Here is a 25,293-nt window from a genome sequence, read left to right on the forward strand (position 1 = left end):
ATGAGTGTCTCAGATAAGTGGTAAGTACATTTGTATATGTTAATGTGCTACAGTTTGAATGTTTGTGCTCTCCAAATGTATGTTGAAATTTGATGCCCAATGTTGGAGGTGGGGCCTCAGAGGAGGTGTCTGGGTCATGGAGGTGGATCCCTCATGAATAATTTAATGTGGGCTGGAAGGTGCATGGGGAGGAGAAGTGTGAGTGAGTTCTCACTCTATTAGTTCCTTCAAGAGTTGGTTGTGAAAAAGAGCCTGGCACCTCCCTCTCCATCACTTTGCTTCCTCCCTTGCCATGCGGTCTTTGCACATGCTGACTCCCCTCACCTTCTGCCAGGAGTGGAAGCAATCTGAGGCCTTCACCAGACATAGATGCTGGCACCATGCTTCTTGTACAGCCTGCAAAACTGTGAGCCAAATAAACTTCTTTTCTTTATAAATTACCCAGCCTCAAGGTATTCCTTACAGCAACACATTAAATGGACTAAGATACAATGAGATGACTGATGGTTGGGGGCTCCTGGATAGTCTCCAGATAGGGGCTGGTACCAGAGGAAACAATCATGTGACTGGATGGGTGGAACTTTCAGCCCCATTCCTGACCTCCAGGGAGGGAATGATTTAATCAATTGGCCACAATGAAGCCTCTAGAAAAACCCCAAGGGACAGGGTTTAAGGAGTTTCTCCGTTATTGAACGTGTGGAGGTGCCAGGAAGGTGGAGCACTGGGAGAGAGCATGGGAGCTCCTTGCCCCTCCCTGCTGACCTTGCCCTATGTACCTCTTCATCTGGCCATTCATCTGCAGCCTTTATAATTCCTTTATAATAAACTGGTAAACATATTTTCCTGAGTTTTGGGTGCACCACTAGCAAATAATTAAACTTGATGAAGAGGTCATGGGCACCCCCAATTTATAGCCAGCAGGTAAGAGGTATAGATGACAATCTACTACTAGCGAGTAGCCTCTAAAGTGGGGTGCAGTCTTCTGGGACTGAGCCCTCAACTCACTGGATCTGACTTTAATTCCAAGCAGACAGTGTTAGAACTGAACTGAATTATAGGACACCTAACTGGTGTTGGAGGAGTGCTCATGGTAGGAAAAACTTGCAAATTTTGGTGACCAGAAGTGAAGCAGTAAAAGGAAAAAGCAGTTTCTCTTCCTTTGCACATACATATACACACATGTCTTTGTATTTGACAGGCACTTTCTTTAAATAAACTCACTAATCCTCAAATAATGCTCAGAAAGGTCACACAGTTCATGTATTAGTATCCTATTGTTATTGTAACACAATATCAGAAACTAAGTGAATTAAAACACACATTTATTCCCACACAGTTCTGGAGGTAGTAAGTCTAAAATGGATAAGCAGGGCTGTGTTCCTTCGGAGACTCTAGGGGAAAACATATTTCCTTGTCTTTTTCAGCTTCTAAAGGCTGCTCATATTCCTTGGCTTGTGGCCTTGCATCACTATGACCTCTGATTCTGTCATCAGATCTTCTCTGATTCTGAGCCACCTTTATGTAAGAATCCTTGTGATTATATTGGGCACCCAGATAACCCAAGATAATCTCTCCATCTCAAGATCTTTAACTTAATCACATCCACAGTCTCTTTATCCCACAAGGTAACATACTTACAGGTTCTGGGGATTAGTATGTTTACATCTATGGGGGCCAGTATTGTGTCTACCACAACTAGTAAATGGCAGATTGGGGATTTTTAACAACAGTGAATGATGCCTCTCAAATACTGCTCTTTCATTAAATGAAAAGTAGATACTTTTTAAGGTATTCCCTACAAGTTGCTAGGAACGCAGGAATCTAAGAACACAGAAATCTAATTCTAAAATACATGAAATCTATCATCTAGAAGTATAGCCTGCAAAGCAACAAAAATAATTTTACCTGACATAGACTTTCTTTTGAAAAATAAGCTGTTTGAAAAATATATGATGAACATCTAAAGCAAAACAGCTACTCTATTTTTTGGTTAAGTTTGCAATGAAGTGAAAACATTCTTTAACCAATAAAAACATGTTTGTGTACAAACATTAATGCTGAAATTTTGAATATCCTCATTCATATCTCCTTTCAGTTGCAAAGGTATTAAAATTTAATTTTTTTGTAAAAGCATGTTTTTTAAACACAAGAAATACTCGATTTTTAGTTAGTAGTACTAGGTTAAGAATAAACTATAGAAAAATATTAATCTAAATAGAAAAGCACAGTAGGCATGTTATTTTTATCTGCCAAATGCCTGTTATAATCTTCCAGTAATCTCTCAAGTATGATTTGGGGAATTGCTCTCCTCTATTCAGATCATGTGATTCCAGTGCAGTTCCCAATCACAGCACCTTGCTCCACTTCTGGCTAATCATCACACTCTATCTGCAGAACAGTGACTGATGCAGGTATAGATATTTGGCTGAAACAGCTCAGAGTTCTTCCTTGAAATTTTTTACTGCACAACTGGGAAAGAGCTCTGGAGCTAAAGGGCTGTGGTCCCAGAGCTCCCAATGGCCATATTCCTCAAACCATGAAGAGCCTAAGGAAACAAAAACCAGGCAGATGCAGACAGGAAATGGAGACACAGAGGCTGAAGTCATCTGGCAGCGGGGAAAGGAACAGAGGAAGCACAGAAGGGAAGGAGAAAGAACAGGAGAGAAAAAGTAGAAAGGGAAAGGAACAGGAGTGAGGGGAGCCAGCAGAAAGAAAGGGCAGACAGTGAAGCAGAAAGAAGGTGGGTAGTTGTTATGGGTTGGATGTGGTTTGTCTCCACCAAAATTTATGCTGAAATTTAGTTGGCAATATAATGATGTTGAGAAGTGGGGCCTTTAAGAGGTGATGATGTTGTGAGAGTGATTAGTGCCTTTCTCGTTGGAGTAGAAGTGAGTTCTCCCTCATGGGACTGGATCTGCTACCACAAAAGTGAGTTGTTACAGAGTGTGGTTGTCTCTCATGCTTGGCATCTTTGCTTGTGCCCACTTCCCCTTCTTCTCTGCTGGGTTAAGACCCAGCACGAGGCCCTTACCAGAACCTGATCAAATGCAGCTGCCCTATCTTTTATTTTTTTTTTGAGACAAAAAAACTGTCGCCCAGGCTGGAGTGCAGTGGCGTGATCTCCGCTCACTGCAAGCTCCGCCTCCCAGGTTCACGCCATTCTCCTGCCTCAGCCTCCCGAGTAGCTGGGACTACAGGTGCCCGCCACCACGCCCAGCTAATTTTTCTGTATTTTTAGTAGAGACAGGATTTCACCATGTTAGCCAGGATGTTCTCAATCTCCTGAGCTCATGATCCGCCCGCCTCGGCCTCCCAAAGTGCTAGGATTACAGGCGTGAGCCACCGCGCCCGGCCAGCTGCCCAATCTTGGACCTCCTGGCCTCCAGAACTGTGGGCTAAAAAAAACCTCTCCCCCTTATTAATTACCCAGTCTTGATTATTCACTTACAGCAATAGAAGGCAGAACAAGACAATGTTTTACAGAAAGAGGGACAGTCAGATGCACAATACAATTTGAGTACCCAGATCTAGCAGACCCTGAAGTCAAACCTATCTTTGCTTGATGTGGTTAGTTCGTTAAGCAACAAACAGTGTCCGCATGAACAATAGTAATTTGATTCATGCATGTTTAAAATGTGCTTTGTGTCCTTCCTTTTAATTTCTTTCTCCCTCATTGCTTCATTATAGCAATCTTTAATCTTTTTTCCCTTCCCCTAACTTTGTGACTTTCATCCTAAACCTGGGCAGGTGAATGTCCATGGAAACTGCATGAAACCCTCTACCCACGTCTTTGGAGGTGTGGCCTGTGCCTGGCTAGGGAATCACTGGTGAGTTAACAAGGAGGATAACCTCTAGGGCTAGATATTTTAAATGAATCCTGGCTCTGCCATTATCTAACCATGTAACCTTCCTCTAAGTTTCATGTTTCTCATTTTTAAAAAGAGAAGATAATATTTATCATCTATGGTCGCTCTGAAGGTCAGGGATAATGGAAATAAAACACTCAGTGCTTGACTCACAGAAAAACTCTAACAAGATAGTGATGATGATGATAATAATGTGATTCAAATTTTAAAGTATTTGATTTACTAACAATTGGTTCTTATTTCTCTCTGTGAATCGCCAGGAAGACAGGACCTCTTTTTCATATCAGTGAAAAAAATTTTGATGAAAAGAACTAATATTTAAATAAGCTGAGAAAACAGATTTCTCCATACTCCACTAACTTTCTCTATAAGAAAATATATTTTATTTAAACAAAAAGGAGGCGAGGTATGTTTTTATCTTACTATCCTAAATATTTTCCTGCATCCCTAGAAAGTTATAATCCCAATGTGAGAAGCTATAGAAACTGATTTACCACATTAATAAAACAGTGGGGAAAAAAAGACAGGGCCTTAAATAATTTCCAAGAAAAAGTGAAATACATTCACAGCAAGATAATTAGAAAAATCATGCAGATCAACTTTCCTTTCTCCTCTATACCAAAAAAGATAGAACTTTATTGAGATTGATAAAATCTTACCAGGAAGAAACATCCATTTCCTCATTACAGAGAAAAACCTCACTCCAAAACAAAGAATATTAGTAATAAGTTCCTGTTATACAAATATCTGATAGTTCTTAATATTCTAGCTGGTGACCTATTGATTTCTAACAGCTGCAAGTATATCCATATGTCAGTAATTATAAAAAGCTATAATTAAAGTACAGATTTGTTTCTATATTTCATACATCTCATTTTTCATTAATTTTAAACTTCATATTTACTTTAAATTATGCATACTATGACTGCATTAAATGCATATTGATTGTGGCGTATTTTTATGCCATAGAAAAGTGTTCCAACCCTGCAGTGTAATAATCCTTATGAAACTCGACTGAAGGATAATATGTGTATTAGTATTTTGAAGTATGAAGTTCGGGATAAATTAAAAAATTAACCTAGGATCAGCAGTATGTTAAATATTAAGGACGTACAAATTTGCCTGGCTGATAATGACTGTTTCCAACAGGATATGGAACAACGCCACATAAAAGAATGTTCTTGGCCGGGCACGGTGGCTCAAGCCTGTAATCCCAGCACTTTGGGAGGCCGAGATGGGCGGATCACGAGGTCAGGAGATCGAGACCATCCTGGCTAACACGGTGAAACTCCATCTCTACTAAAAAAATACAAAAAATTAGCCGGGCAAGGTGGCGGGCGCCTGTAGTCCCAGCTACTCAGGAGGCTGAGGCAGGAGAATGGCGTGAACCTGGGAGGCGGAGCTTGCAGTGAGCTGAGATCCGGCCACTGCACTCCAGCCTGGGCGACTGAGCGAGACTCCGTCTCAAAAAAAAAAAAAAAAAAAGAATGTTCTTATGCAAGCCCATACCACAGCTAGAAAAGTGGCCAACGATCTTTTCCTCCTAGTGACTTGCTTTCTGACTAATGGCATCACCAGCCTGGCTTCATTCCTCCTGCCTCCTGAACAGATATTTCTGAACTACTGAATTGCACTGTTTCTTGAGAGTATCCAATCTAGAACTGATCCCAGCTTCCCTAGTCCCTTTTAGAAATATTTAGTACAAGCCTAGACCCTACAAGAAGCCCCTTCTAACTCCTCCTCTAAATTCTCTCAAAACTCTTCCGGATGTGTCCTCCCTTGAGGCAACAAGCAAAATAAATTTAACTTTGTTAATTACAGTTATGTTTCTGGTGATCTTTGACTGATGGCATTCAACAAAAGACATATGCATATGATATCACTTTCCTATATTTTCTATTCTTATATTAAAGTAAAAGTTCTTATGCTGGTTGAATACATGAACATAAACTTTAGCTGCTATTTTTATATATATTACACAATTAAAGATTTTAAAAAAACCAATGGAAGCAAGCCCTGCTGCATTTATTTTTATTTGAAATTTTGTACTACGCCAAATAAAAGACTATTAGTTGGAACAGAATAGAGGACCCAGAAAGAAACCCAAGTACTCACAGTCAAGTGATCTTCAACAAAGCAAACAAAAACATAAAGTGAAGAAAGGACACCCTGGTTAACAAATGGTGTTGGGATAATCGGCAAGCCACATGTAGAACAATGAAACTGGATCCTCATCTCTCACTTTATACAAAATTCAATTCAAGATGGATCAAAGACTTCAATCGAAGACCCGAAACCACAGAAATCCTAGAAAATAACATCAGAAAAACTCTTCTAGACATTAGCTTAGGCAAAGAATTAACAACCAACAACCCAAAAGCAAATGCAACTAGAACAAAAATAAATAAATGAGACCTAATTAAACTAAAAAGCTTCTACACAGCAAAAGAAATAATCAGCAGAGTAAACAGACAAACCACAGAGCAGGAGATCTTTGCAAACTATGCATCTGACAAAGATGACTAACATCTAGAAGCTACAAGGAACTCAAACAAAGCAAGAAAAGAAAAACAACCCCATCAAAAAGTGGGCAAAGGACATGAATAGGTAATTCTCAAAAGAAGATATACAAATGGCCAACAAACATATGAAAAAATGCTCAACATTACTATCAGGGAAATGCAAATTAGAACCACAATGAGATACCACCTTACTCCTACAAGTATGGCCATAATTAAGAAATCAAAAAATAACAGATGTTGGTGTGGATATGGTGAAAAGGGAACAATTTTATACTGCTGGTGGGAATGCAAACTAGTAAAACCACTACGGAAAACAGTGTGGAGATTCCTTAAAGAACTAAAAATACAAGTACCATTTGACCCAGCAATCCCATTACTGGGTATCTACCCAGAGGAAAAGAAGCCATTATACGAAAAAGATACTTGCACCCATGTTTACAGCAGCACAATTTGCAACTGCAAAAATATGGAACCAGCCCAAATGCCCATCAATCAACAAGTAAAGAAACTGTGGTATGGGCTGGGTACAGAGGCTTACGCCTGTAATCCCAGCACTTTGGGAGGACGAGGCGGGTGGATCACCTGAGGTCAGGAATTTGAGACTAGCCTGGGCAACATGGTGAAACCCTGTCTCTACCAAAAATACAAAATTAGCCAGGCGTGGTAGCACATGCCTGTAATTCCAGCTACTTGAGAGGCTGAGGCAGGAGAACTGCTTGAACCCAGGAGGCAGAGGCTGCAGTGTTGAGCCGTGATCATGCCACTGCACTCCAGTCTGGACAACAGAGTGAGGCTCCATCTCAAAAACAAAAAGAAAGAAAGAAAAAAGAAAGAAGAACCATGATATATATGTACCATGACATACTACTACTCAGCCGTAAAAAGGAATGAAATAATGGCATTTGCAGCAACTTGGATGGAACTGGAGACCATTATTATAAGTGAACTTAAGAATGGAAAACCAAATATCGTATATTCTCACTCACAAGTGGGAGCTAAGCTATAAGGATGCAAAGGCATAAGAATGACATAATGGCCTTTGAGGACTTTCGGGGAGGGGTGAGAGGGGGATGAAGGATAAAAGACTACACACTGGGTACACTGTACACTGCTTGGATAACAGGTGCACCAAAATCTCAGAAATTACCACTACAGAACTTTTTCGTGTAACCAAACACCACCTGTCCCCCAAAAACAATTGAAATAAAAATTAAAAACGTAAAGACCATTAGTTATTATTCATTTCTTCTTCAGTATAACTTATTTTATATTCTACTAGTGAAGTGTATTAAATAGCCTGTATATGTTCTTTAAAAACATGAAAACTCCTTGTCTCATCTTATTCACCATGTATAATTTGTCCAGTATTCTCTGGAGAAACAAGAAAATAAATTATTTGCTTAGCACAAACGGCTACATATTTGATTGATTTATTGACTGCTGTCAAAACTTTTTCTTCTTCCCAAGGTAGTTCAATTAGCTCTCTGCTCAAAACTATCTGCCTTACTTTCAGGGATAAGAAATATGTTTTTAAAATCTAACAAGTTATAGCAACCAAACTTTGTAATGAAAAGTACATTTATACGTATATGATTATAATAACTTCTTCACTGAATTAGTAGCATAACATTTTCATCCAGTAATTTCAAATAGCCATCCCAAAACTGTGTTTACTAATCCTGTTTATCTATGACACTACTTTCTAAGCCTATATCCTAAACCTACCCCACTGTTGTTGTTGTTGTTGTTGTTTTTTCCCCCAGGAGTTTCCTATACAATCCTGTGATAACTTTCATTCTTAGTTCTAAGCCTAGATACAACAGACCCCTCTGTCATTGCAATGGTGTTTTCCCCCTAGATAAGACATTCTTTTTAAGGTATGTGACTCTAAGAATGGGAAAGTGAGGGGAACTGGTACAGTCATGTGCCACATAATGACGTTTTGGTCAACGACAGACCACATATACAACAGTAGTCCCGTAACATTAATAACACGAAGCTGAAAATTTGTTATCACCTAGTAATGTCACAGTGGAAGCGTTACTCACGTTTGTAGTGATGCTGGTGCAAACAAACCTGCACAGCCAGTTGTATAAAAGTATTGCACATTCAATGACATGAAATACATAATACTTGAAAATGGTAACAAATGAAATACGTTAGTGGTTTGTTGTCCATGAAGACCTTTCAGTGGGACAACATGTGGAGGTGAAAGCCAGTGATGATGATGATCCTAACCTTCCACAGGCCTAGACTAATATGTGTTTTTGTGTCTTAATGTTTAACAAAAAACGTTTAAATAAATAAAAAATTTAAAATCAGAAAAAATGTTTATAGAATAAGCATATATAAAGAATATTTTTATACAGTTGTACAATGTGTTTTATGCTAAGTGTTATCATAAGAGTCAAAAAGTTAAAAAATGAAACATTTACAAAGTGAAAAAAGTTACAGGAAGCTAAGGTTAATTCGTCGTTGAAGAAAGAAAAATTTTAAAAATAAATGTAGTATAGCATACAGTGTTTATGAAGTCTACAGTAGTGTACAGTAATGCTCTAGGCCTTCGCATTCTCTCACCACTCACTCACGGACTCACCAGTGAGTCAACTTCCAGTCCTGCAAGCTCCATTTATGGTTAGTGCCCTACAGAAGACATACCATTTTTTGATATTTTATACCATATTTTTACTGTACCTTTTCTATGTTTAGATAAACAAATGCTTACCACTGTGTTATAACTGCCTACAGTATTCAGTACAGTAACAGGCTGTACAAGTTTGTACTCTAGGAGCAACAGGCCATACCATACAGCTTATGTGTGTAGTAGGCTATACCATCTAGGTTTGTGTAAGTATATTCTCTGATGTTCACACAATGACAATTACCTAATGACGCATTTCATAGAACTTACCTCCTTCATTAAGTGATGCATGACTATATTCTGCTTTATTCAATAAAATGCAGAGCATTCCTGGAAATACAGTGAATATAAGATAAGGCCCCTGACTTCAAGGGGCACAAGTCACACAAGAAGACAGACCCACAAATGATTTTCTTAATATAATGTCTGAAGTGTTATGGAGCACACAGGAAAAAGCAATTGGTTCTCTGCAGAAATTACTAAAGCTATGAACTCAGCAGTTACTGCCTCTGGGTTGTTCTCTAGCCTCTTAAAAGGCTTGGTATTTTCTAACATTTGTGCATTTTTCCATTTAGAGTATTTTACTTTTCCATATTTTTGCTCAACAGTGGCAAAAGCATATGGCCTAGACTAAAACCAAATGATCTTATTCAGTTTCACTCTCTAGTTACTGCTGGGTCGTATAACAGCTTGGTGCAAAATAAATGCAATGAACAAACTAAGCAAAAAGGGGGAAAAATCCAACTCTTCTATCCCTTGTACTCAACATCGACAGTATCATTTGACCAAACAGATACCAAGTAGAGGCACTGAATGACCAGAATCATTATGCAAAAAGTGAACAAAGTAAATTACTGTCTAGACTGAGGGTAGAAGTGTGCTTGCATGTGTGTGTATGTGTGTGTGTCTGTTTCCATGTGTGTCTGTGGGTTGTTGCTTTTTAAAGTTATAGCTTTAACAAAGCTGGAGTCTTTTTCTGGACACAGTAATACATAGCAAGTGCTCTTTTCTTTAATTTTCCTAAGATATTGGCTAGAAAATGGAGTTTTGCAAATCTGATCCACGTTTTAGTTGAGCCATCTTTGCCCTGCTACCTCTCTGCCATCATCTACTAAGGGATATAAAATTTCACAAATTTTTCTCTTTTGTAAAGACAGTTATAAAAGAGTTTTAAGGTTGCATAATAGTGCTCTTCAAATACTTGATGAACTGCCAGAGTACAGAAGGATTAGGTTTACTCATAAGACCTCAAAGGATAAAATTAGGACTAATGGGGAAAGAGACCTAACAAAGCACCAAAACCCAGAAGTTGGACTAAACTGACTTGGAAAAGAAAAAACTTATGTAAGCATGAATGAGAGAATTATCTGATAATGGTATGGAAATATCATACTGGATGATTATTTGGACTAAATGGCCTTCAAGGTCCCATTTAACCTTGAGATTTCATGAGTTTCTGATAATAAGCCCTAATACATGTCATTTAATATTGATTCCACTTAAAAGGGAACATGTTATGAGGTTAGAGAAGTCACCAATCACACAATGTGACTTCACAAAAATTAGAAACTTCTGTATAACAATGAGAAAATCTCAAAAATTTAGAAACCAAAAAAATGAGAATGAAATCAGACATGAAACAGATTTCTATTTGCAATAATACAAGCTAGAAAATGAAGAATAGTAACTACAGATCACTGAAGGTCAAATTTTAAAAGTTGAATTAAAAAGTTATATTTAATATACTGCAGGTAAGACATTATTCATTTGGAGGCCAAAGAAAGACATGTAAGAACTAAGGGAAAAAAATAACATTCATATATTCTACCTGAAAAAACAAGAAAATCTTTAAAAAATACTATACAAAAATAAAATCTCAAGAGCAAGAGAAGACCAAGAATGCAAGCAATGTAAGTAAGCAAGCAAGCAATATATTTTTGCAATATACAAATAAGCCTAAATGGATAATGATAATGCAGAAGGAAATTATGTGTTAAGCAGGAATTTCTAAAATGAAGAGACATAATATACTACTAGTCTAGAACTAAAATCCTAAACTATGAGAAATTGAAGAACTGAGAAGGGTGGAGGGTAGGGCAGTGGAGAAACAGCAAGTAAATGTCTTGGGAACACAGTTATTTCAATGTGAATTTAAATATGGCTATTAAAGAAAACATAACTCTGAGTCAAAGCTGTATTTTCAAAAACAGAACTTTCAGGAAGGGAAAAGACAAGAAAGAAACTTGTTTAAATCATCAAAGTAAGTTTCAAAACATACTAAAGAAAAAGTTAAAATAAGATGACAGGAGTAAGACCAAACACAGAGGCTCCTCCACTTATGATGGGGCTATTTCCTAATAATCTCATTGTAAACTGAAAATCATTTAAGTCGAAAATATATTTAGACCACGATGCCTGAGTTTCCCCTCTCCCTAGATTAAGTATGTACTTGATAGTCCCCCCAGTGCTAATATACCTGGAATCTGAGGTCCCTGCCAACCTTTTAAAATCCTCACCCTACTCTCCCCACCCCAGGTAAATTTAGATGTCAGCGTGAGAGTATGGGGGTTGTGTCTCTTTCTGTTAAAATTGTTCTGAGGTTGGTCCTGTCCATGGGTCTGTATCCCTTCAGACTATGCAGACAACTCCTTTCCTGCCTTTTCCTTGCATAAAACTGTTTACTAACATCTCTGTCCAGCGAAGTCTTTAAAAACTCTGACCACTGTTGTGAATTCACACCATTCCAGTCCCTCAAGCCTTGGGCTTCTCTTCGCAGGTAGCCTCTATCCTGGAAAGACCATGTCCTCTCCCTGATCTTGGGATTCTGCAGACCCCACCCCACCCCCAACCCATGCCCCACCTTTGTCCTCCTTAGACGAGATCCTTCTGTTTACCAGTCCTCCCCTTTGCATTCACCACTTCTTCTGACCTTGAGTTGGGGCAGGTGACTTAGGCCTGTCTTGTGACATCCAACATTCTGTAACCACAGAACCAGTCCCATCGGGTTTAACTTTGTGTAATAAAATGGTGAAGAAAAAACATACAAAACCCATGATACATCATAGCTTAGCCTAGTCTACCTTCACATGCTCAGAAGGCTTACATTAGCCTACAGTGGGGCAAAATCATCTCACACAAAGCCTATTTTATAATAAACTGCTGACTATCTTATGTAATTTATTTAATACTGTGCTGAAAATGAAAAACAGAATGGTTGTATGGGCACCTGAAGAATAGTTTCTACTGAATGTGTCTCACTTTTGCACCATTATAAAGTAAAAAAACCCAAGGTCAAACCAACACAAGTTGAGGACTGTCTGTATATAATTTCATATTTAATTGCTAAAGGAACAATGCACAAAGCAAATTAGCTCCTTTAGGTGCTGTTGTTGGTTGAATGGTAGTATCCCAAAAGACATGCCACCCAATTTGTTTAAATTATGCCAGCCATTAGAAACTAAAACAGGTTCCAAACAACGTAGGAGACAAACCTTCAGTAAAAAGTCCAAGAAATGGAAGCACTTGATAAGAAAAAGTTCTAGTAGAAAACCTGAAAATTTCTCTTTCAGATATTTGACTAATCAAGTACTGAAAATATAGGTTCAAGCAAGCAGTAGCATGCAAATATCAAATTAATATAACTAAACTGTATTGATAATAGAGTCTTTTCAAATGATATCTTGGAAAGAGCCAATTACCACTTTACCCAATAGAATAAAAAATTTAACCAGAAGGATGAAAAAATGTTCATTTCATTTATATATGGCATCACCTCAGCCACTACCAGAGCCTCACCCAAATTTTTTAAAAATATTTAATTGTAGTACGCATAACATGAAATTTATCATCTTAACCACTTTTAAGTATACAATGGCATTAAGCATATTCACATTGTTGTGCTACCACCACCAAGATTCATTCACGCACTCTTCAACTTACAAGGCTGAAACTGTACCTATTAAACACTAATTCCCCATTCTCCCCTCTCTTCTGGCCCTGGCAACCACTATTTTACTTTCTGTCTCTGAGTAGGCTATTCTAAGTAACTCATGAGAGTAGAATCCACATTATCTGTCCTTTTGTAACTGCCTTATTTCATTTAGCATAATATGTTCAAAGTTCATCCATGCTATAGCATGTCTCTGTTTCAGGCTGATTAATACTCCATTGTATTCCATACCACAATTTATCAGTTTATCTCTTGATGGACACCTGGGTTGCTTTTACCCTCTGGTTACTGCAAATAATGCTGCTATCAACATGAGTGTACAAACATCACTTCAAGTCCCTGCTTCCAGTTCTTTTGAGCATATACCCAGAGGCAGAATTGCTGGGTCATATGAGAATTCTATTTTTAATTTTTTGAGGAGTCTCCATAATGTTTTCCATAGTGCTTACACCATTTTACAATCCCACCAACAGTGCTCAAGGGGTCCAATTTCACCTCATCCTTGCCAATACTTATTTTCTGTTGTTGTGGTTGTTGTTGTTGTTGTTGTTGTTTTTAATAATAGCTGCTATGGACTGAATGTGTCCCTCGAAGTTTGTATGCTGGAAACTTAATCCCCAATGCAAGTTTTGAGAGGCAGGACCTAAGAGGTGATTAGGTCCTGAGGGCTCCACCCTCATGAATGGATTAATGCATTATCGCAGAAGCCATTTAGTTATCACAATAGTGAGCTTCTTATAAAAAGCAAATTCAGTCCCCTCTTGCTCTCCTGCCCTTCTGCCTTCCACCATGGGATGACGCAGCAAACAGGCCCTAACCAGACATGGGTTCCTCATCCTTGGACTTCTCAGCTTCTAGAACTGAAAAAAATAAATTTCTTTTCTTTATAAATCACCCAGTCTGTGTTATCCTATTAATAGCAGCATAAAATGGACCAAGGCAATAGCCATCCTAATGGGTGCAAGGTGGCACTGCCAAAGTTCTTTTGTATTTCTTTCCAAGATTATGTCTAATGAGTAAGTTTTTAATAAAAATGGACTTCTCAAGTTTTTATAAATGTGTGAAAAACATGGGCAACCCTATGTAAGTAATTTCTCATATTAAATTACATTCAATAAAGTAGATTAGGGTTTTCCTTTCACTGACTTAAAAAAGTATTTAAAAATTAGGTAAAATACTAATCTCTCTTTACTATTATGGGGGTAGAGTATAATCAGTTACTTTATAACAATAGTACATAAAGAAATACAGTACTTACATACTTTTAGTTAAGCTATTATTATGATGTTAGTTCTCCAATAGAAGTAAAATAATTTTCTACATTTTGAGTTTACATGAACTTTTATGAGATTCTAAAGTATGTACATTTATTAAAAGAGGTGTAATGTTTTTACTAAACATACAATTACTCATTTTAAGAGAATTAAAATGTCTACAGCAAAGATCTGATGAGAATTTAGGGCTAAAAAAAATGATGTTCAGTATTCTAAACTGCAGTATATTAAACTAAAATCTTATTTCAAGAAAACTGAAAGATTTATTTTAAAACATACAAAAGTCTAACAAACGATTTAACTAAATGGTTCATGACTGATCATGTTTATGAAGGATGACATCATTCTGCTTTATCCTGTAGCATTTCAAATTATTTGCCCTCAGCCCACAGAGTGTTTAGACAGAAATAAAATTTAAATATGTGGAAATCCTAGTGTGACAAAAGTAGAAAACTGTTTCAAATAAATTGACATTTCTAATTTGTGACTATGTAAAAACAGTCATATATTTGAGAGAATACTATAATTAAGGAAAACTAGCACCGTTCAAATACTAAAAACTATTCTCTCTTTACATAATTTCTCATTCTGTGCTAGCAAAAGAAATGACACATTCATTTTGAGTAAATGTGGTTTAATTGATAGAATCAGCCATTTGTATAATGGTTTCTGCAAATCATTACCTAGGAATGGTAGCAAATACTACCTAATTGGTTTGCAGTTGGTACAAAATTTCACCAGGCTATTTTCAGATTCTTTACAGGCTAATGTTTTCTCATCTTGATAACTTAAAAGATTTAAGCCAAACACTTCTACATCAAGCTTGTAAAGAAGTAACTGTTGTAGTTCAGAAGTGCAAAACATTGAAATCCCAGGAGTCCAATGATTTGCCTTGGAATACAAGACTTTGTGAGGTTACTTTCTGAAAAGCAAAACTAAGAAATACTTCATTCTCTGAGAAATAATTCATTCTCTGCTTTGTGTGAGATCTACAGTTTCATATCTTACAGAAAACGACTTGTGCAGATAGATATATCCTAGGGCAGATGATGAAACTAACAGTAATTCCAGAAATTCTTTTACAAAAGGCACATAATATATCATCATAACTGGCCATCGGATGGTTCTGTGTAAATCATTATAGTTGAGTTGCAAAGTGAATGTCTCTCTCTGTGTGTCTCTATTCCTCTCACACACACATATAAAACAAAATACACTCTCAGAAAAATGTTCTTCTGAAAAATAATGTTAGAAATACTCAATAGCACTAGACTTTTTGTGAATAAATTCCAAAAACACAAGTTCTGTCAATGTATTAGGCAATGGTAACTAGAATTCTATATCCTATACAAAATTAAGAAATTCTCAAGTATTCTTATGACTCTTATTAAAATACGTTAAAATGAGTCTAGTGTATAAAGGAGAGATATTTATAAATAAATCAGACTCAGTTTTATTATCACACGGAAATATATCAATTACCCAGTTTGAAATTTCCTAGAGGGCCTTTTTTATCCTTATATACTGAACAACGATCAAAGTGCCTGAGAGTCAAGTGGTTAAAAAAAAAAAAAAAAATGCTGAATTGAACATATGTATATATAAAAAGTTAACACCACATTCAACTTCTAAATGTTGGGGATGAAATTTGCACCTTCAGAAATATCTTTAAGGAAACTGTCAATGTTCTCTAGCCAAAGGCCATACTTGTAACTGAACAGGAACACACTTCTAACTGAACAAATTGGGTGCATTAGTTAATGCAGTGAGGGAGAACATACACCATGCAGAACAGTGGGGCATCTTATTAAGAGGGTGTTAGAAATAATCTATTAAAGAATTTGGGGGTTGGTTGGGAGATTTAGGGAGACAGTCTAAGGAGGTAGATGTTTGTTAGGGATTGGATGCTATTAGAAAATGGGGGGCAATTGTATGACTGGGTAAAAAAAGTAGCTGTCATTCACATTAGCCAGGTGAGAAGGATGTTGGGTATGTTGTGAGTTACACAGTGACATTGTTTAGGTCTGTGCTTAGACAAAATTGTGAAGTGATCTTGTTTCGTATCACTTAATCATGGTCTCAGGCGACCTGATCTGATTATTTATATTCCATGAAACTGTTCAGATCCAATAGGAGAACAACATGGCCTAGCTATGTCAGGCCAGCTCCTATATAAGGTGCTATTTTCTTTCTCAAAAGGAATTTAATTGATAAAAATAAATGAACCTGTCTTCAGAGTACTCTTGCTATGTCAAATTTAATTCTTTTTTTTTTTAATTTTTTAATTTATTTATTATTATTATACTTTAAGTTGTAGGGTACATGTGCATAACGTGCAGGTTTGTTACATATGTATACTTGTGCCATGTTGGTGTGCTGCACCCATCAACTCGTCATTTACATCAGGTATAACTCCCAATGCAATCCTTCCCCCCTCCCCCCTCCCCATGATAGGCCCCTGTGTGTGATGTTCCCCTTCCTGAGTCCAAGTGATCTCATTGTTCAGTTCCCACCTATGAGTGAGAACATGCGGTGTTTGGTTTTCTGTTCTTGTGATAGTTTGCTAAGAATGATGGTTTCCAGCTGCATCCATGTCCCTACAAAGGACACAAACTCATCCTTTTTGATGGCTGCATAGTATTCCATGGTGTATATGTGCCACATTTTCTTAATCCAATCTGTCACTGATGGACATTTGGGTTGATTCCAAGTCTTTGCTATTGTGAATAGTGCTGCAATAAACATACGTGTGCATGTGTCTTTATAGCAGCATAATTTATAATCCTTTGGGTATATACCCAGTAATGGGATGGCTGGGTCATATGGTACATCTAGTTCTAGATCCTTGAGGAATCGCCATACTGTTTTCCATAATGGTTGAACTAGTTTACAATCCCACCAACAGTGTAAAAGTGTTCCTATTTCTCCACATCCTCTCCAGCACCTGTTGTTTCCTGACTTTTTAATGATCGCCATTCTAACTGGTGTGAGATGGTATCTCATTGTGGTTTTGATTTGCATTTCTCTGATGGCCAGTGATGATCATTACCATCCATATAACTTAAGACAGGTTCTTGAATATAATGGATCCAGTCAGATAGTGATTTACTTCCGAATTCAGTAGACACATTATAGTCTGACTAAAAATGCTCTGGGTAAACAATTACCCATTAAGTAACTCAAATAGTATAGCTTTATGCTATGGTTTGAACGCATCACCCAGAGTTCATACGTTAAAAATCCCCAATGCAACAGTATTGAGAGGGAGGACCTTTAAGAGGTGATTAGATCATGAGGGCTCTGCTCTCATGGATGGATTAATGCTGTTTTTCTATCTTGCTCTCTGCCATGGAATGACACAGCAAGAAGGCCCTGGCCAGATGCTGGCTCCTTGATATTGGCCTTCCCAGCCTCCAAATTTGTGAGAAATAAAAATTTTTTCTTTATAAATCACCCAGTCTAAGGTATACTGTTACAGCAACACAAAATTGATTTAGATACCTTATTTAAGAAAACCCTAACTTTGGTATGATCAAGATATGAGACTATCAAAATTGCCAGAAAGACCTCTTGATATATTTCCTGTATAGGCACTTTTTAGCTAAAGAGTTTACACATAGTGGAAAAGATTTATAGCAGCCCACGATGCTTTTCTACAATTATCCTTTGTTGAGTAAGTAAAAGCACAATTCCCACTGTTCTTGAACTGTCTTTTGGAACATAAGCTTTACACAATTTACTGGAAGATATATGTAGAAATATATGTGTTAAAGGAAAGTGAATGAAAGAGTCTAATAGAGCTGCAAATACTCAAAGAAGGGCTTTTGCTTCCCCACACTTTTCAACTAACCCCTTCACCCTAATACACTTATAGCACAAGCCAGAATCCCCTAAGATAACAAGAACTCATCACAGTTTCTGAGGAATAGCCTCAGTAGTTAAAATTAAGTTTATTTAATTAAGTCAGGGATAAATACAAAAGTTACTGAACAACAATAAACACCTAAAACATGGTAAATATGTGTTATAGTCTCTTACATAATGAAAAGATACAGCCGGGCATGGTGGCTCACGCCTGTAATCCCAGAACTTTGGGAGGCTGAGGCGGGCGGATCACGAGGTCAGGAGATTGAGACCATGCTGGCTAACACGGTGAAACCCCGTCTCTACTGAAAATACAAAAAAATTAGCCGGGTGTGGTGGCGGGCGCCTGTAGTCCCAGCTACTCAGGAGGCTGAGGCGGGAGAATGGCGTGAACCCGGGAGGGGGAGCTTGCAGTGAGCCGAGATGGTGCCACTGCACTCCAGCCTGGGCACAGTGTGAGACTCCGTCTCAAAAAAAAACAAAAACAAAAAGAAAAGATACAAGATTGGAAAATACTCAGGAAAAACCAGAAAGACCAAAAAAAAAAAAAAAATTAAAGGCTTAAACAAGATTATACAGTGAAAACAAAATTATCTATGTAATACATTTTAAAGTGACCATATTTATTTTTTCATTTCAATAAAAAATGTTTCATTTTTCAGCCCACAGAGAAATGAGTGGTCAAAATCAAAAGAAAGCTACTCTTACATCTGGCAATAAACTGTTCATAAGCTATTCTCCTTATGTTTACACAACTGACAGTTTGTAAATGTGGGTTCCTTCAAAGCTTAATTGGTTTTCATTCCAATTAAAGATAGGCCCTACTTTAAAAACTAAACTAGTTTTCCCTAATTCTTAAGCTTCCAGAATTTATAAGGTAGCACTGTTATTTGCTCTGAATAACATAGAGAATATTCAGATTCAATTATATCACACTACTGGACAACAGCAAACCTATTGGCAGAGCATGATGATCAAGTCTAACAATACTTTTTAAGTCAAGGTTCACAGGAAGAAAGTTAATTTAATAACACAAGTAGCTTAGACAAAAGTTTGTTTTGAGGGAAAACTCTGTTAATACAATTTTCAAGACATCCCCATCCTCACTCCCATCTCTTTTTAATTAAGTTTATAGAAAGTTCTTGGAATCATTCACTCTTTTGTGTTCTTTTGCCCTGTGATCTGGGCACCAATTTGAACAATGGATGTACATTCAGTTCTCCTGAAGAGCTTTGTATTCATCCACATCCTATTTTTTCCATTATAAATAAGATACCAGTCTCCTTTTGGATCTTACGGCTTTTCACACATTTAAAATAATTTTCAACCTCACATTTTTCAAAAATTTCTTAAGGGAAACTATCTTTACTTCCACTCTTTGGTTAAATTATGTTTTAAAATATCATCTCAACTTTTTCCTAATCATTTTTGTCTGAAAAGTATGACATAAATATTTAAAGCAAAAAAAACTTTAGAACGATTTCTCCTATTCTCTTTTCTTTCAGAAATAAAATATATAAACTGTCACTCAACATTATCTCCTTGGATCTAGGAAAAAAAGTATGTAAAATATATGTATACACGTGTAGGCATACGTGGATGGCTGCATGGGCATAGCTATTTTCTTCTCCAGCAAACAGAAGATTTTTAGTTCCAAAACTGGCCATAAGTCAAAGTAGCATTCACAATATCTGACCATAACATTTGGCCCAAGGTATACTTTAACTAACAAGAAAATAAGTAACATTGACATGGAAGCCATGATTAAGGCAAACACAGGGAAATATAAGAATTCAGACTGGAGGCAGCGCCTCATATCTGTAATCCCAATGCTTTAGGAGGCTGCAGTGATAGGACCTCTTAAAGCCAGGAGTTTGAGACTAGCTTAAGCAACATAGCAAGACCCTAGCTCTACAAAGAATAAAAAACTTAGCTAGTTATAGTGACGCACGCCGGTAGTCTTAGCTACTTGGGCTTGGGAGGCCGAGGTGGGAGGATACCTTGGGCCCAGGAGTTTGAGGCTGCAGTGAGCTATGATCATTCCATTACACTCCAGCCTGGGCAACAAAGCAAGATCCCATCTCTAAAAAATGTATAAGTAAATAATAATAATAAAAAGAGTTCAAATATTCAGAAGGGCACACATTAAAATATAACCTTAAGAAAAAGGAATAAATAAAATCACAAGCTTCTGGTGACGGTAGTACGTATAAAGTGGTTTAAACATTGCTTGCATTCTTAATGGAGTTTCTTTCCCTTCTTTATTCCTGGCTAGACTTCTCTCCTATAAATCATCATTAATATTTCTACTTCGTATGTTTTTGGTTTTCTTTTACAAAGAGTATAAGCAAATGAGCATTTTACTTTCCCTTATTAGGTTTTTAAAATAAGAAGACTTATTTTGTAAACAAGTTCACAAAATTTGTTGCTCTCCTAGAGAAAATGATACAGTCCCAAGTCTGTCTGTTATTGCCACTGGCATTCTAATAACTTCTTCAAAACAAGAGTCATTTTTATGTCCCGTCATAAGCAATTTATCATTCACTCTCGGTGCATTGAAGGGTAATAGAATAATAATAAAAAAAAACATATGGAAAGATTAGAACACCAATAGAGAAAAAAGATTATTTTTTATTCACCTGGGGCCCATTTTCAAATACTGGAGCCAAATATATATAACTAGAATTATAAAGAGCAATGTTTCCCCACAAAGAAAAAACCTGAAGGAAGGAACATAAAAACTGGTACACAGAACCAGTTTGTATCTTCAGAAAGAAAAACAACATGATACTACAGGAAATACCAAAGTTCTGATCATCCACAAATCAATGGACAGTCTACACTTGAAAAGCATTCCTTGTCTAGGACTGGTTTCCTATCTAATTAATCTCCCAAATGTTACTTCTTTTAAGAGAAATGCCCATGTCTAAAACAACTCATAGTCATTTCAGATAATTATACAGTTTCCACTTTCATTCAAAAAGATTTGAGTATATTCTTCACTGTATTCTTCTGCATGTCCACTCAAGCTGTCAATTCAGATGATTTCCAACATCCACATCAATAAAGGTCTAGCAATTTTAAAACTGTCAAGAGGCTAATGATCAAACAAACAATATTAAGGTACTAAATTACTGACATTCTAAGTAGGCCTGACGTTTTCCCTAAGAAGAGAAAGTACTAATTACTTACATATTGCAGTCATATATACAAAGCTAAGAAGGATAATTTGGCTAATAAGCTTTCTGGGAACTAGTTAGTACTCGTCTGGTGTCCAACTAAGGTAATGTATCCTCAAAGAATGAAGTAAATGCACTCTTGACCAATTAGGAACACTGAATCTATTGTCGTGTGTTGAACATGTAATGCCCAAGAGTTTTCTTCAGAACAAGATAGAAAGCAAGGAAAGTTAACAATTATGACAATGCCCACAAAATGCTCTGATTTAAAATGAGGCCTGGGAACTTTTAACTTTATTCACAGGAAAAAAAAAGACATTTAATTTTGAAACAACAATCAATAGAAAAGACAATTAATGCAGTTAGAAGTAAAATGTAAAGAAAAAGAAAAAAAAGTTTTGAGCTCTTTATAAACACTAATAATTCAAAAACGAGGCTAAGGTGAAAAACTAGAAAAGCTAGCATAGATGGCATGACCACATAACTTACTAATATCAATCAAGCTGTTTTCCTTATTCTTTCTTACGCCCAGCATAATCACTCTGAATAACTTTTTTTTTTTTTTTTTGAGACGGAGTCTCACGCTGTTGCCCAGGCTGGAGTGCAGTGGCGCGATCTCGGCTCACTGCAAGCTCCGCCTCCCGGGTTCCCGCCATTCTCCTGCCTCAGCCTCCTGAGTAGCTGGGACTACAGGCGCCCGCCACCGCGCCCGGCTCATTTTTTGTATTTTTAGTAGAGACGGGGTTTCACTGTGGTCTCGATCTCCTGACCTTGTGATCCGCCCGCCTCGGCCTCCCAAAGTGCTGGGATTACAGGCTTGAGCCACCGTGCCCGGCCAGTGGAGACGGGGTTTCATTGTGTTAGCCAGGATGGTCTCGATCTCCTGACCTCGTGATCCGCCCGTCTCGGCCTCCCAAAGTGCTGGGATTACAGGCTTGAGCCACCGCGCCCGGCCTCTGAATAACATTTTACTTGAAACAACTTCAAACAGAAAATTTGCAAAATTAGTACGGGGGCTCCTGCATATCCTCCATCTCACCTACTTTTAATCATCTGCCCATGTGCTTTGTATCTTCTCTCTCCTATGTTTATGTACATAGGTATATGTAACAATCAATTTTTTTAACCATTTGAGAAGGTTGCAATACATTCATACATCATTTCTCCTTGCGTGTAGTACTTCAGTGCCTATTTTTTTAAAACAATACTTTTTTTATGTGACCACAGCACAGTAATTAAATTCAAGTAACACTGGTACAATACTTTTCATCTACTATACAGTATGTGCTCCAATTTTGTCAGTCTTTCCTATTATATCCTTCATAGCATTTTTCTCCTCTAGTCCAGGATCATATATTTTGCATTTACTTGTCATGTCTCTTTAGTTTCCTTTAATTTGGAGTAATTCCTCAGCTTTTGTCTTTCAAGACACTGACATTTTTTAAAAATACAGGCTAATTATTTCGTAGAATGAACCTAAACTGGAATTTGTTTAATGTTTTCTCATGAGATTTAGTCATGCCTTCCTAGCCAGAATACAACATAAGAAATGTTGTGACCTTCTCAGGTATTACATCTGCCAGTACACAGGCTTATTTCATTCTCATTAGTGATGTTAATTTTGATAGCCAGAAAAGTATTGTCAAATTTTGCCAATGTATAGTTTTTCCCAAGTAATTATCAATCTATGAGCAATCATGCAGAGAACCATGTAATTATACAGCTGCTCATCAAACATTGCCCCTGAGATTTGGCATCCACTAATGATTCTTGTCCTAACCAGTCTTTACCATCATGGTTGCAAATGGTGATTTTCCAATTCCAACAGTCCCTCCACATTGATTAGTAGGCATTCTACAGTAAGAAAGTGTCCTTCCCCATTCATTCATGTATTACCACTGACGAATTCCTATTTCATACAATGGGCTATATAATCCATCACTATAATGATATACTTTGATAGTCAAACTATCCCAGATATTATCATTGGGAGCCCCTTCAGGATGGTTCCGATGTTCTTTGCATGTTTCTCCATTCTTTATTTGAGCAGTTCATTACTTTCTAGCACACAAGATGTTCCAGGCTCACTTTATACCTTCCCTGACCTAGCTTTGAAATCAGTCATTTTTTTTTTCAAAGTCCTGGTGTCTTTTTAATAAACAGCTTGTAGAACCAAGCTCTTGGAAGCAGGTGTGCCCCACCACTGCTATCGGGGTCTCACTGCTTCCAGGTCTTTTCTGCAGCAGAACTAGGTAGAGGTTTGTTTCCGCCAATGATTCTGATACCTACAACTTCAATCCAAATCCACAAGTTTCTCCTTTGTCTTCCCCCTTCCACATTTGTATATTCTTCTTCTACAGTAAGAGCCCTGGCTCCCAACACATTTACTTATTTGCTTAATCCTACAACATACGTAAAATAGTTGCAGAATTACTCCACCACACACTGCAAAAAACACAGAACAACAAACTTAATAAGAAGTCAAAGTTTGTTTGAAATTCTCTTTTCTTTCCTCCTACACTGAGGATATGAAGTCAAAGAATTACGTTCAAAAGTTACTTAGATTAGTTCTTCACTTTCTTCAGTGTGGTTGTTTGACATAGAGGTGGTTCATTTGTTTCTGTTTACATTCAAATTGTAGGTGTTTTTCCCCCATCCTCAATTTAATTTTATTTTTTAATATGTAGCACATTAACATGCTTCCAGAAATTAAAATTATACCAAAATGGCATGGTCTAGTTAATGTCTTATCTACTCTCTATTCTCACCTTCTTACAGGTAATCAATTTCAGTGTTTTCTGGTTTATCCTTCTTGTGCTTATTTTTGGCAAAAAGAAAAAAAATTATATATATATATATATATATATGCAGTTAAATGAGGTTTTTTTCCTTAATTCCTATAGTGTATAAATAGGCTATTTCTGCCTAGCAAATTACATCTAGGCTTGACAACTTAAAAGAATGAATGTTATTTCACGTAGTTTCTGAGGGTCAGGAATCTGGGAATGGTTAGCTGGATGATTCTGACTCAGCATTTCCAACAAGGTTGCGGCCAAGCTATATGTGGGGACTATCATGTCTCATCTCAAGTCTTCAATGTGGGTGGAAAATCTGCTTCCAAGAATCTTTATGTGGTTATTGACAAGCCTCAGTTTCTCACTGGCTATTGGCCAGAGACTTCAGTACCTCCCGAAATGGGCTTGTCTTATGGCAGTTGGCTGCTTCCAGAGCAAGTGATCCAAGTGAATGAGAAAAACAGCCCAACATAAAAGCCATAGTTTTTATGACCATCTTGGATATGGCTTATCATCAGCTCTGCCGTATGCTAGTGCTCACACAGAAAAACTCTGCTACAATGTGGGAGGGGACTATACAAACATGAGACTACTAGGAGACAGGTTGATTGGGAACCGTCTTAAAGACTGGTTATCACATATTGTTTCTGACAAAAAGGATGGCATATTGTAAACATTCTTTTGTACTGTTTCACTAAACAACATATCTTAGAAAGTAATCCATCAGTAGTTCTAGAGAACTTCACTATTTTACAGATGTAAAATACTCTATTGTGTATTTGTACACATTATTCAACCAGTCTCCTATATTTGGGCACTTAGGCAGGCTCCAATATTTTGCAATTACAAATAATGAATAACCTATTGCTTATATATTTTTATTGTTGAAGATCATAAACTTAGAAAATCCAGTTCTGGATCACCTATGAATTAAACTCCTTTGAGAAGGTTAGTAGTAGACTTTTGGAAGGAAGGTTACAAAATCTTAATTTGGCTGGGCGTGGTGGCTCACGCCTGTAATCCCAGCACTTTGGGAGGCTGAGGCAGGCGGATCACAAGGTCAGGAGATCGAGACCATCCTGGCTAGCACGGTGAAACTCCGTCTTTACTAAAAATACAAAAAATTAGCCAGGCGTGGTGGCAGGTGCCTGTAGTCCCAACCACTCAGGAAGCTGAAGCAGGAGAATGGTGTGAACCTGGGAA

The 25,293-nt window shown here is 37.3% G+C and overlaps 1 protein-coding gene across 2 annotated transcripts in view; it reads right to left on the reverse strand.

Moving 5' to 3' along the window:
* The window catches only part of TNKS (tankyrase), a 230,132-nt gene that overhangs the window by 123,741 nt on the left and 81,098 nt on the right, over positions 1-25,293 (reverse strand). The window contains exon 1 of one of the 2 annotated variants that reach the window (XM_074000265.1): positions 5,982-6,170. The exons of the other annotated variant lie outside the window; for it this stretch is intronic. The gene's annotated coding sequence lies outside the window, so the exon portion shown is untranslated. Of the gene's footprint in view, positions 1-5,981; positions 6,171-25,293 lie in introns of those variants that run through there. 2 annotated transcript variants of the gene reach the window in all.

Source organism: Macaca fascicularis, chromosome 8 (assembly GCF_037993035.2).
Source record: "Macaca fascicularis isolate 582-1 chromosome 8, T2T-MFA8v1.1".
NCBI classification, from domain to species: domain Eukaryota; kingdom Metazoa; phylum Chordata; class Mammalia; order Primates; family Cercopithecidae; genus Macaca; species Macaca fascicularis.